Here is an 11,446-nt window from a genome sequence, read left to right as displayed (position 1 = left end):
ATTAGGTGTGGCCACCTGCCTATATCTGGCCAATGGACAATGAGTGGAAATGACCTAGAGAGACATTTAAGAGTCAGCTCTTAGTGTGACCCTCCTGTGTTCTCTCCACACACCCACAGCAGTGCACAGCCCTCCTTCAGGGCAATCATAGAAGCCACCCACTAAGGTGAAGAACCATGAGGGGAAAGCAGATTGGGTCACTGAGTCACTACAAAATGAACAGCTGACATGGGGAACAGCCTGAGTCAGAAACTGGATGAATAAGAGAAAATAAATCTTGGTATTTGGCCAATATAATTTTGGATTTTTTTTTTTTTTAACCACCAAAGACTGTCCTGACTGATACAAAGACAGCAGCAGTTTCTATGAGAAAGTTTCAAATGAGACAAAAAGTCAGCTTCACTCAAATGAAAGGAAGACAAAAAGGTGACCAGAGGATGACCCCTCCCCTTCTAATGGCTCTTGCACATCCTTCTCTGGTCTCCGGAGAGACTTCAGGGGCTTCTCAAGCCTCAGTACAGCCTAGAAAAGAGGCAAAACTCCGCTGAGCAGCCTTTCTTGATTCATGAGGAGGTGGTGGAGGGGGCAGTGGATGAGGAGATGAAGACCCCGCTCTGCCCTGCCCTTCAGGCCTCCCCACCGTGTTTGCTCTGTGACCTTGGGCAAGCTGCTCCACCTCTCTCTACTTCAGCCTACACCCCCTTAGGTGTGACGGTCCCCACCAGCCTGGGGTGGCAGCAGAACAGATGACCTCTGCTGCCTAAGGGTGATGGGATGAGATGGTGGCTGGAGAGAGGATCCCCTGCACTCAGCATTCTTGTTCTCATGCAGAAGTGTCCCTGGGGTACCTGGCAGTGCTGAAGTCTGTTACTATCAAACCGAGAGGGCAGTACAGAGGAGATGTCCCAAAGCCAAGAGCCTGCGTGTCCCCTGGGTGCCATCCGCAACACCCTAGAGATAAGTGCACTTGCCACGTCCGTGATCTGAAAATGACCCCAACTATCCCAGGATGTCATCTTGCTCTTGTGATCAAAAGCACAACGTTGCTGTCACACACAAGCAGGGGCATTTACCTGAGAAAGACCAAGAAAAATCTAGAAAGCCCTAAATGTCTCTAAAGAACAGACTGGTTAAATTTGGATATATCCGTGTTATGAACTACTATGCAACCATTTAAAGGCCAGGCGGCTGTCTCCATACTAACGATAAAACCATCCAACACTGTATTGAATGAAAGAAAGCCCAGTGCGTGCAGTAAGGAAAGCACACGGCCACTGCACACGCACACATTTAGACACACAAGCATGTACACGTCTTTGTGTGTATTCTCTACAGCTGGAAGGCAACACCACCAATCAATAGTGGTGGCTGCAGTGCACTGGGATCTGATGAGACAGAACTAATTTTAATTGTAAACTCTTTCATCCTATCTTTTAACATGTGAAAGTGAAAGTGCTAGTCACTCAGTCATGTCCAACTCTGTGCGACCCCATGGACTGTAACCCACCAGGCTCCTCTGTCCATGGGATTCTCCAAGGAAGAACACTGGAGTGGATTGCCATTCCCTTCTCTAGGGGATCTTCCCAACTCAGGGATCAAACCCGGGTCTCCTATATTGCAGGCAGATTCTTTACCATCTGAGCCACCAGGGAAGCCCATCTTTTACCATATATAGGTACATTTGGTTTTCCTTACCCTTATAGTTGACTCATCAGAAAAGACTCTGATGCTGGGAGGGATTAGGGGCAGGAGGAGAAGGGGACGACAGAGGATGAGATGGCTGGATGGCATCACTGACTCGATGGACTGAGTCTGAGTGAACTCCGGGAGTTGGTGATGGACGGGGAGGCCTGGCGTGCTGCGATTCATGGGGTCGCAAAGAGTCGGACATGACTGAGCGACTGATCTGATCTGATCTGATAGTTTTTTGTCAAAGAAAGCAAACACTGGCTTTGGATTGCAATCCTAGATTTCAAGCCAAGCTTCATGTCATCATAGCTGGTGATCTCGGGCAAACCTCAGTTTCCTCATCTGTAAAATGGGGTAACAGTAGTGCCTCCCTCACTGGATTGTTGTGAGGATTAAATGAGATCATGCGTAAGAGTTGTTTAGCCCAGGGCCTGGCACCCATTAAGCATTCTTGGCATCCATTCATGATACCCATTAAAGCTATTTTTGATCAAGCACAAAGCTCAATGTCCATTTGACCACAGGGCCCAGATATCTGACAGAATCATTAAGACCATTCCTTGAAGAGCGAGTGTTGGTATTGGTTTTAATATTTTATCACCTGGCAGCATCTTCTGGAAAACACTCATTTGCCTCTTCCTGTGCCCTGCCCAGGCTGCTGTTAACAGTCTCCAAAGCCTTCTTTAAAAGTGTGCTTCTCCATATGGTTTCCTAAAACTCCCACTCAATAGACAGGGTTGATGTACAGCTGGGTGGACATCCTTTTCTCCTTGAGCTGTTACAGAGGATGTGAGGGGAAGGGCTCTTCTTACCAATTAGAGAGAAAAGACTCTTGAAGCCATTATGTGTCTGACACCAATTCAATTACCCCGTCCGTGGCCTGTGCAGCTCAGCACTTCCTCAACTTCATTAGTGCTGCAGCGCTGCCCCATCCACCCTTCTCTGAAAGTCCTACACCACAGAGGACAAACTCCATTGTGACAAGTCACTGCAGCATTTCTACCTCCTGAAAAAAAGGGGCCTCCCAGGCTGAGAGGAGGGCCCACGTGAGGTTGGGGGGCCCAGTACAACCCTACCCCAGCCTGTTTCCCATCACTGAGTTTCAAGCGATCTTAGAAACAACCTTGGTGCTCCCAGGTAGGTGAACACATCTCCACGCGGGGAGGGTGGGCCACCCCAGTTCCCAGGGGACAGAAGCTCCTGCCTTTGGGACCCTTTCAGACTGCACATTGGTGGTTCATCTGTATCCTTCATGATAAACTGGTAAACAAATTCAGAGGGGGTAAAGAAAGAAAAAAGGAGGGCCAAAGAGTGAAGACAAAAGAGAGCTGGAGAGAGAAAAGTGAAAGTGAAAGTCGCTCAGTCATGTCAGACTCTTTGTGACCCCATGGACTGTAGTCTACCAGGCTTCTCCATCCATGGGATTCTCCAGGCAAGAATACTGGAGTGGGTTGGCATTTCCTTCTCCAGGGGGGATATTCCCAACCCAGGGATCAAACCCGGGTCTCCCGCATTGGAGGCAGACGCTTTAACCTCTGAGCCACCAGGGAAGCCAGGGAGAGAGAAATGTTCCCTAAATAATTAGGGAAAGAAGCAAAAGCACAACATACACGAAGACACAGAGGAAATTCTATTCAGCTGATTATCGTTTCTAGTAAGAGACTGACTGTGATTTGTGGTAAATACTCTCTGGAATAAAAGCAAAAGAGGAGGAAACCGAGGCTTAGAGAGGTCAAGTAATTTACAAGGTTAAGTGACAAACCCAGTTTTCTCATCTGATCAAAATGATCCCTGAAAGTCCTTCCTCTAAGAAAAAGTAAAAATATAAACTTCTGTTTCTGGGGGACTTGCCTGGTGGTCCAGTGGCTAAGACTTCATGCTCCTAACGTAGGATGCCCGGGTTCAATCTCTGGTCAGGGAACTAGATGCCACATGTCCCAACTAAGAGTTCACATGCCACCACTAAAGCTCCTGCATGCTGCAACGAAGACTCAGTGCATAAGTGTTTTTAAAAATAAAAAGCAAACTAAAAAATTACTTCTGTTTATTTTAAATAATAAATATTTATTTATAAATAAATACATTTAAAAAAATAAAACTAAAAGATAAACTTCTGTTTCTGTTCTGCAGTCTTAAGAAATTCAGCACCGTTTCCAGGAACAGAAGCAGCCTGTTGTACACCTTCCTTTGCTGCACAAAACTATAAGTGAGTAATTTTTGTATTGAAAGTGAAAGTGCTAGTGGCTCAGTCGTGTCTGACTCTTTCCAACCCCCTGGACTATAGCCTGCCAGGCTCCTCTGTCCATGGGATTCTCCAAGCAAGAATACTGGAGTGGGTTGCCAATCCCTTCTCCAGGGGATCTTCCTGACCCAGGAATCGAACACAGATCTCCCACAATGCAGGCAGATTCTTTAGCATCTGAGCCACCAGGGAAGCCCATTTGTTTATCAGTCACATTAAAAACTGAACATTACACTAAATAAAAAACAACAACTTAAGAACATGAGTTGTATAGTCTACTTTGTCTTACTCTTTTTGTAAGCAAAATGGCTCTAGTCTATCCTACTGCTCAACAGAGCCTGGCCACAGCTGCTTTGCTTGTCTATTGTACCAAAGATTATAAGAGGCTTGCAGAAAGGAACTGTGCCTTACACACCCATCAAGCATCCATTCACGACCTGATTGCTGAGAGTAGGAAGTGCATCCCAGGGAGACTGTGTTTTTACAAGCTGCGATCCTGGAACCAAGGGAATGCTCTTGGAAGCCCTGGTTGGCACTGAGGGATAGGGTGCTTGCCTTTGAAAAGACCACTGGGCTTGGACCGTGAGCATCTTGGCATCATCCACAACACAGTAGAGACCAGAGGCCCTTCCCCTTCAGGGCAGCTGTGAGCTACTGGATTCATACAGAACCGTGGAGGAAACGGAGACCATCTGCCTCCTGAACTAGGACTGAAAGTGAACTCCTCGCTGCCATAGCCAGTGGAAGCTCAGAGTTCTACTTAATAAGGAGGACAAAGTAATTATGATGGCTCTGTATCAATAGTCAGGAACTAAAAGTCATATCAACTACATTTGTATCCCTGGGGCCCAGCAGAAATCTTGGCACACAGTAGATGTATAATGCATGAATAGCCAATCCTTGTGAGATCTTCAGTCATCAGATGAAAATTCATTTCCTTTTCATAAGTTCTACTATTTTCAGAAGTAGAGAGTGGGCTCTCACCATTTAGAAAATCGTTTACTCTCATGAGAGAATAGAAATTCTTCCTTGTATCACATACTACTCCCCTGCTCCATCCCTCCTGTGGCTTCCCGTCTCACTCTGAAGAAAATCAGAGTTCTCACTGTGACCCTCAGTCCTACAAGGTCTTGCCCCCACTGTCTCTCTGACCTCATCTCCTACCACCCTTCCCCTCTTTTACTCCCTCAAGCCACACTGGTCTCCTTGGTGTTCCCCAGACATGCTCCTGCCTCAGGACCTTTGCACTTGCTATTCCATCTGCCTGAAATGCTCTGCCTTGAAATCTATGCCTGGCTTCATCCTTGACTTCCTGTAGGTCTCTGCTCTATAATTCCACTTCAGAAAAGCTTTCCCAGGTCACTTTATCTAACACAGTGGCCCCTCTCCATCTCCCCATCTCACATTCAATGCTTACACTACTTTATCTTCATAACATTTAGATTATATATAGATAGATAGATAGATATAGATATGATGCTATTATTTATTTGTAGCCTGTTTCCTCATGAGAGCAATAAGGGAAAAGATCTTATCTGATTCCGTCCTGAATCTCCAATGCTTAGAACAGTTCCTGGCACATAGCAGAAATTCAAGAAATATTTGTTGATTAAATGAGTGAAGTTAACCAACAAATTTGATGGCCGAGGCTACCATACCTCCTATGGATTCTCTCCAAGTGAGATTTGATTGGTATAAATTTCAGAAACAGAATATTAGAGCCAGAGGAGATCTTTTGAGATGGTCAATTTCTGCCTTTGTAGGGCCCTGCAGGGGCCGGAGAGTGGACACCGAACACCTGCATGAGGCCTGGAACTTCCTGCTGACGGTAAGGAAGCCACCTTGATGGAGAGAGAGATTCCCAGCCCAGTATTCTGTGGTGTGTCTTCTATACCATCACTAGGCTCAGAGCAAGAGGGAAATCTCATAGATGGTGAGCACCGTTCTGAGAAAATACATTCGGGAAATCCTGGCTAAGGCCAGTTTCCTTACTTCCCAAGGCTGAGGTAAGCATCTGTGCCTTGTGATTTTCCCAGGTGGGGTGACTTTAGATTCTTTTCTCAAACCTTTTTTAACCCTTTTCTGGAGAACTGTTTTTGTGGGATTTGTGTACTCTGGAACACAATTTGGAAAACACTGGTCTCATGCTTTCTTCCTCCCAAAGTGCCATCTGAAAGTATGTGAGAGGACTGCTGGTTGCTTTGCTTACCTAAAGAACCCAGAGATGGGACTTTTCTTTGCCACAAAGCCAGGCTCGCCAGCATTCTCCATCTCTTGGAGGAACCCCAAAGCACACTGCTTTCTACATACTTTCTACATACTTTCTGCCTCCTTCAAGGTCTCCTAGACCTGAACCAGCTCCTTTCAGCATCTCTGTGCTCTCCACACGTCTCACCAGGCTCATCTTTCCCTCTTCCAAGCATCGCCTTCACCACCTGCCTCCCGCCTATCTCCTGAGGCCCAGCTGGGAGTCCCAGCTGGAAGTGCCCCTCTGCCATGCCCTGCAGGTAGCCACCTTGCAGGGAAGCACTAAATAGCTGGTGAGCCTCTTAAAGGAGACAAGCAGGTTCCTGAACAGTATGTAAAATACGGACACATTGCTGGCAAGTTCACATCCGTCTACACAGAGAAAGAAGAGACTGGGAGATGTCTGTTCTTCACAAGGGTGATGGTAGTTATCTCTGGGCAGTGGGCTCTGGGGTGGTTTTTCCCTCCTTTTTAGATTAGCTGTATTCTTAATTTTTTCCATGTGTGTTTTAAAGGGAAAAAAACTCAAATAAGTGTCACAGACTCTACAGCTCTCATCCCATTCCTCAGTCACCGCGTGACCTCAGAGCACGCAGCCTCTCGAGTTCCTCATCTCAGAGACGCCCCACCTCGCTCCCTCTCTGAGGTTCTCCGGGAACCACCTCTGTTCTGTCTCTAGATTGCAAGCAGCTGGAAAGCAAGCAAGCTCCTCCGTGTCCCACCTCAGCATCCTCCCGCAGGCCCGTGCAATGCCTTGCACGCTGCAGCGTTGTGATTTTTTATTACTGCAGGTGCTAAATAAATCCTCAGTGACGGAGCCCAGAGCCAAACACATTTATCCTTGTCACCTCTCCAATTCTGTGCAGCTGGAATGGAGCCCAAGGCGCAGGAGATGCAATAAATCTGCTCTCTGGGCTCCACCCATTTCTCCACCAAGCAGATGTGGTCGCCAGGAGCCAAGGCTGGAGGACAGGACTGAGGCCCTGTGAGTTGGGAGTCCCAGGGAAGGGCTGGCCAGCTCCACAAATTCCCCTCCCAGGAGGTGTGAGAGTTGGCTTTTGGCAGTGATTTCCCCAGAAGGAAGGAATGAGGCCCTGACCAGGTGCAAAGGCAGCAGGTAAGAGTCATGCCTGGACTCAGCCCTGCCTCATCCTGAGGTCCCTACCACTGTGAGCCAGGACAATTCCTATTACTGCTCGGGCCTCACTTTCCCCGTCTGTGAAAAGGGACAATAGCACCTCTGTTTTGGATTATCATGAGAATTAAATGAGATTATGGATGTATAATCTAGCACATAGCGAGTGCTTATAATGATCAAGTGGTATCTCTTAAAATGGTTTGAGAGACTTCCCTGGTGGTCCTTAAGACTTTGCCTTCCAAAGCAGGGGTTGTAGGTTCCATCCCTGGTTGGGGAGCTAAGATCCCACATGCCTCACAGCCCCAAAACCAAAACATAAAACAGAAGCAATAATACAATATTGTAACAAATTCAATAAAAACTTTAAAAATGGTCTACACCAAAAAAAAAAAAAGATGGTTTGAGGGTCCAAAGCTAGTCCTAAATGAGAAAGTAGCCTCTAGGTGGCTTAGCATTCAGGGCTGGCTTACTGCCTAGGAGCCCCCGCTACCTGCAGGGCTATCCAAGCTGCTGTGGATGTAATTCATTTAAAGCAAAATCCAGTATTGACACTGGGGGCCCCATCTTCCTCCTGTGCTGTACAGCCCTGAGTGGACTGATGAAGCAAGAACTGTCTGTGGTACATTTTTTTGTGTGCCAGACATCTGCTAGGTATTCCACATCCCTTGCACAGGGAGGACATCCGTCAGGGTACAGATGAATAGACTGGGTCCAAAGATACACAAAACGGTAAGTGGTGGCACGGGGACCAAGTGCTGCTGAGTTACTCTGCTGGAAGTCTGCTCACCCCTATTTTGTTTTGCAGACTCTGGAATTTTCCATGCCATTTGTTTTACGCCATTTGTAGCAAAAGCGTCTCAATGCATCTTGGGAAGGAATGTGCTAATGGTACTATATACAAACTCGCTTCTCCCACATCTTAGCCACACAAAATGCCACGCCTTTAAGTAATTCTGAAACATTCTTCTCAGGATATTTGTGGCACAGGGCGGAAGCCGTTATTGCCTCCTGGCAGCTGTGTTGCTCTAGGTTGCTGCTGCTGCTGCTAAGTCGCTTCAGTCGTGTCCGACTCTGTGCGACCCCATAGAGGGCAGCCCACCAGGCTCCCTCATCCCTGGGATTCTCCAGGCAAGAACACTGGAGTGGGTTGCCATTTCCTTCTCCAAAGCATGAAAGTGAAAAGTGAAAGTGAAGTCGCTCAGTCGTGTCCAACTCCTAGCGACCCCATGGACTGCAACCCACCAGGCTCCTCCGTCCATGGGATTTTCCAGGCAAGAGTACTGGAGTGGGGTTGCCATTGCCTTCTGCTCAAGGTTAGGGACTGTGATAGCAAGCCCGAGCTGGATGCTGACTGAAGTATTTCTACCAAACCCTGTGAGTGACTTGGACCCTCCTCAGTGTTCTCTCAAAACTCATTGTCAGATTGGAGGGGAGAAGACGAGATCCACCAAGTGCTGAACTAATGTTTCCTGACATGAGGAAATGGTCAGGTGCTTGGTGACAGTCGCTTGAGGAACACAGCTCGGGGGTGGGTACTCAGCCATTTAGACACACTGGAGTTTCACATTTGACCTCTGGCTTCCAAACGCGATTAAGGTACAGAAAACTTTTCAAAGTCATTTATTATTTACATAACTAGTTCAAGGGCAATTGTGGACATGGCAAATCCAAAGTCTACCTAGATTACTACTTTTTTTGATTTAGGTCAGTGGTTTAGTGCTTGTTTAACAAATATTTTGTAAACTCCTTTTAATATCCCAAATGAAATTCATGGATTATATAAGCCAACTGTTGTTGTTGCTTTTTAGTCTCTAAGTCATCCAACTCTTTTGCAACCCCACAGACTGCAGCCTGCCAGGCTCCTCTGTCCTTGGGGTTTCCCAGGCAAGAATACTGGAGTGGGTGGCCATTCCCTTCTCCAGGGGATCTTCCCAACCCAGGGATCGAACCCACATCATCTGCATTAGCAGGCAGGTTCTTTACCACTGAGCCACCAGTAAAGTCCATAAGCCAACTATACACATTAAAAAAAATATTAATGTAATACCCTAACTTTAACACAGTTTTTAATGTGAGAATTGCTGACGTGGGGTCATGTAACTCTTGAAGTGCTCTCATGCACTTCATCCCAGGCTTGTAAATGTTCAGCAGCATCCCTGGCTTCTACCCCCAATCATGACAACCAAAAACTCTCCAGATATTGCCAAGTGTCCCCTGAGGGGAAAGTCATCTTCCATCAAGAACCACTCCTCTGATATAAAAGATAAACAGGTGATAATGTATAATTAAGTAATACATATTTCAAACTATACATGCTCAAGTATGGCTATACTGGGGCACACAATAAAGCAGCCATTTTCTCGTACCTAGTGATAGTGAAGGGGTTTGGATTTAAGAGACGTAAGAAGATCACAAGTTCTTTCTGTAAGAAAAACAGGAAAATGTAACGGTAGTGGTATCAATGGACATTAGAAGGAAAATGATTGTTAGGCTATGTAATAACAGAGAACACTTAACTGTATATCAGTGAAAGAATAAAATAACTATAATTAAAAATGGAGACAGTGCACTAAGATCAGCTATAGACTCAGTCATAAATGAGCTGGGACTTATTTTATCAGTACAGCATCAGAGTGGTTCCCTACCTTATGAGTAGGGATATCACTATAGTGATGGACTCTCTAGTATTTAACAAGAACTTGGGGTTGTATCCCATGAGAGGATGGACTGAAAAAAGCCCAAGTGATAGGAAGACCTCTGGGGAAGGAATCAGAATGATGTTGAAGAAGAATAAACCAACTGAAAAGTAATTTGAAAGTCAAATTCTTACAACCTAGATTTCTTATCATGTACCTATGTGTGTGTGTGTACATATGTGTGTGTGTGTGTGTATATATATATGGCAATATTATAACAAGATTTTCAAAACAACAACGAAATTCATGAGCTTCATTTCACGAGTCTGCTCATTTCTATCTCGTTTGAGGTCTTTTCAAAGAAATCTCAAATCTCTGTTACATGTTTCAGTTCATTTCACTGCATAGTACTGCTTTACTGCATTGAAACCCTCTTCAGAAAAATTTGTAGTTAAAAATGCTTAATGCGGGGCCTTCCCTGATGGTCCAAGGATTAAGAATTAGCCTTGCAATGCAAGGGACGTGGGTTTGATCGCTGGTTGGGGAACTGAGATCTCATGCCACAGAGCAACTAAGCCCTCACATCATAACTAGAGAGTTTGCGTGCTACAATAGAAGACCTCACATGATACAATGAAGATATAAGGCAGCCAAATACATACCAATTTATTTAAAATATTTTTAAATTAAATTAGAAAAAAAAAGAGAGCTTCCCTGATGGCTCAGTGGTAAAGAATTCGCCTGCAAATGCAGCAGTCACAGGTTCAAGCCCTGGTCAGGGAAAATCCCACATGCCATCGAGCAACAAAGCCTGGGCACTGTAACTATTGAGCCCATACTCTAGAGTCTGGGAGCCGCAACTCCTGAGCCCCCAGGCCACATGCTGAAGCCCTTGTGCCCTAGAGCCTGTGCTCAGCAACAGGAGAAGGCACCGCCGTGAGAAGCCTGTGCATCACAGCCAAAGAGTAGCCCCCACCCACCTCAACTAGAGAAAAGCAATGAAGACCCAACACAGCCAAAACTTAACCACTTTTAAAAAGGGAAAATACTGAAAATCTAAAAAAAAAAGAGAAATGTTTAGTGCATGGAGTCAGCAACCTGTACAGCATAAGTTGTACCATCATTGCCAGACAAGGTCTTGCTTCCATTTAAGTTTCTCTCTATGGGATGGTCTTCTAAATTATTGGGCTTTTCAGTAACTTTTTAGAACTTATTGTCAGAATTATCATGTTCTATGTATTGCTGATTTACCTTTGCAGTGTTTAATATAGGAGAATATTCAAAAGTCACATAAGACGTGAAACAGTTCTTCTTGTGTGAGATTCTCCCAAACACTGCGGGACATCCAGCTTCCTCCTCATCCCCAGATGCCAATGGGCAGGTCAACCAAAGACTACATCCACCAGTTTCCAAAAATGCCACCTCTGGAGCACCACAGCTTCTGCTGATTATCCCAGGCTTATGAGACCACATCCCAGATGTGGGTCACTGCCA

The 11,446-nt window shown here is 45.8% G+C and overlaps 1 long non-coding RNA gene across 1 annotated transcript; it reads left to right on the top strand.

Moving 5' to 3' along the window:
• Nucleotides 1-1,670: 1,670 nt before the first annotated feature.
• Nucleotides 1,671-6,565, top strand: LOC132346592 (uncharacterized). The gene is made up of 3 exons (XR_009496469.1): nucleotides 1,671-2,826; nucleotides 3,820-3,895; nucleotides 5,695-6,565. It is a non-coding gene; the product is annotated as an uncharacterized lncRNA (long non-coding RNA).
• Nucleotides 6,566-11,446: the final 4,881 nt, after the last annotated feature.

Source organism: Bos taurus, chromosome 11 (genome assembly GCF_002263795.3).
Source record: "Bos taurus isolate L1 Dominette 01449 registration number 42190680 breed Hereford chromosome 11, ARS-UCD2.0, whole genome shotgun sequence".
Lineage (NCBI taxonomy): Eukaryota > Metazoa > Chordata > Mammalia > Artiodactyla > Bovidae > Bos > Bos taurus.
Note: the sequence above shows the minus strand (reverse complement) of the source record. Positions and strands in the feature narration are given on the sequence as shown.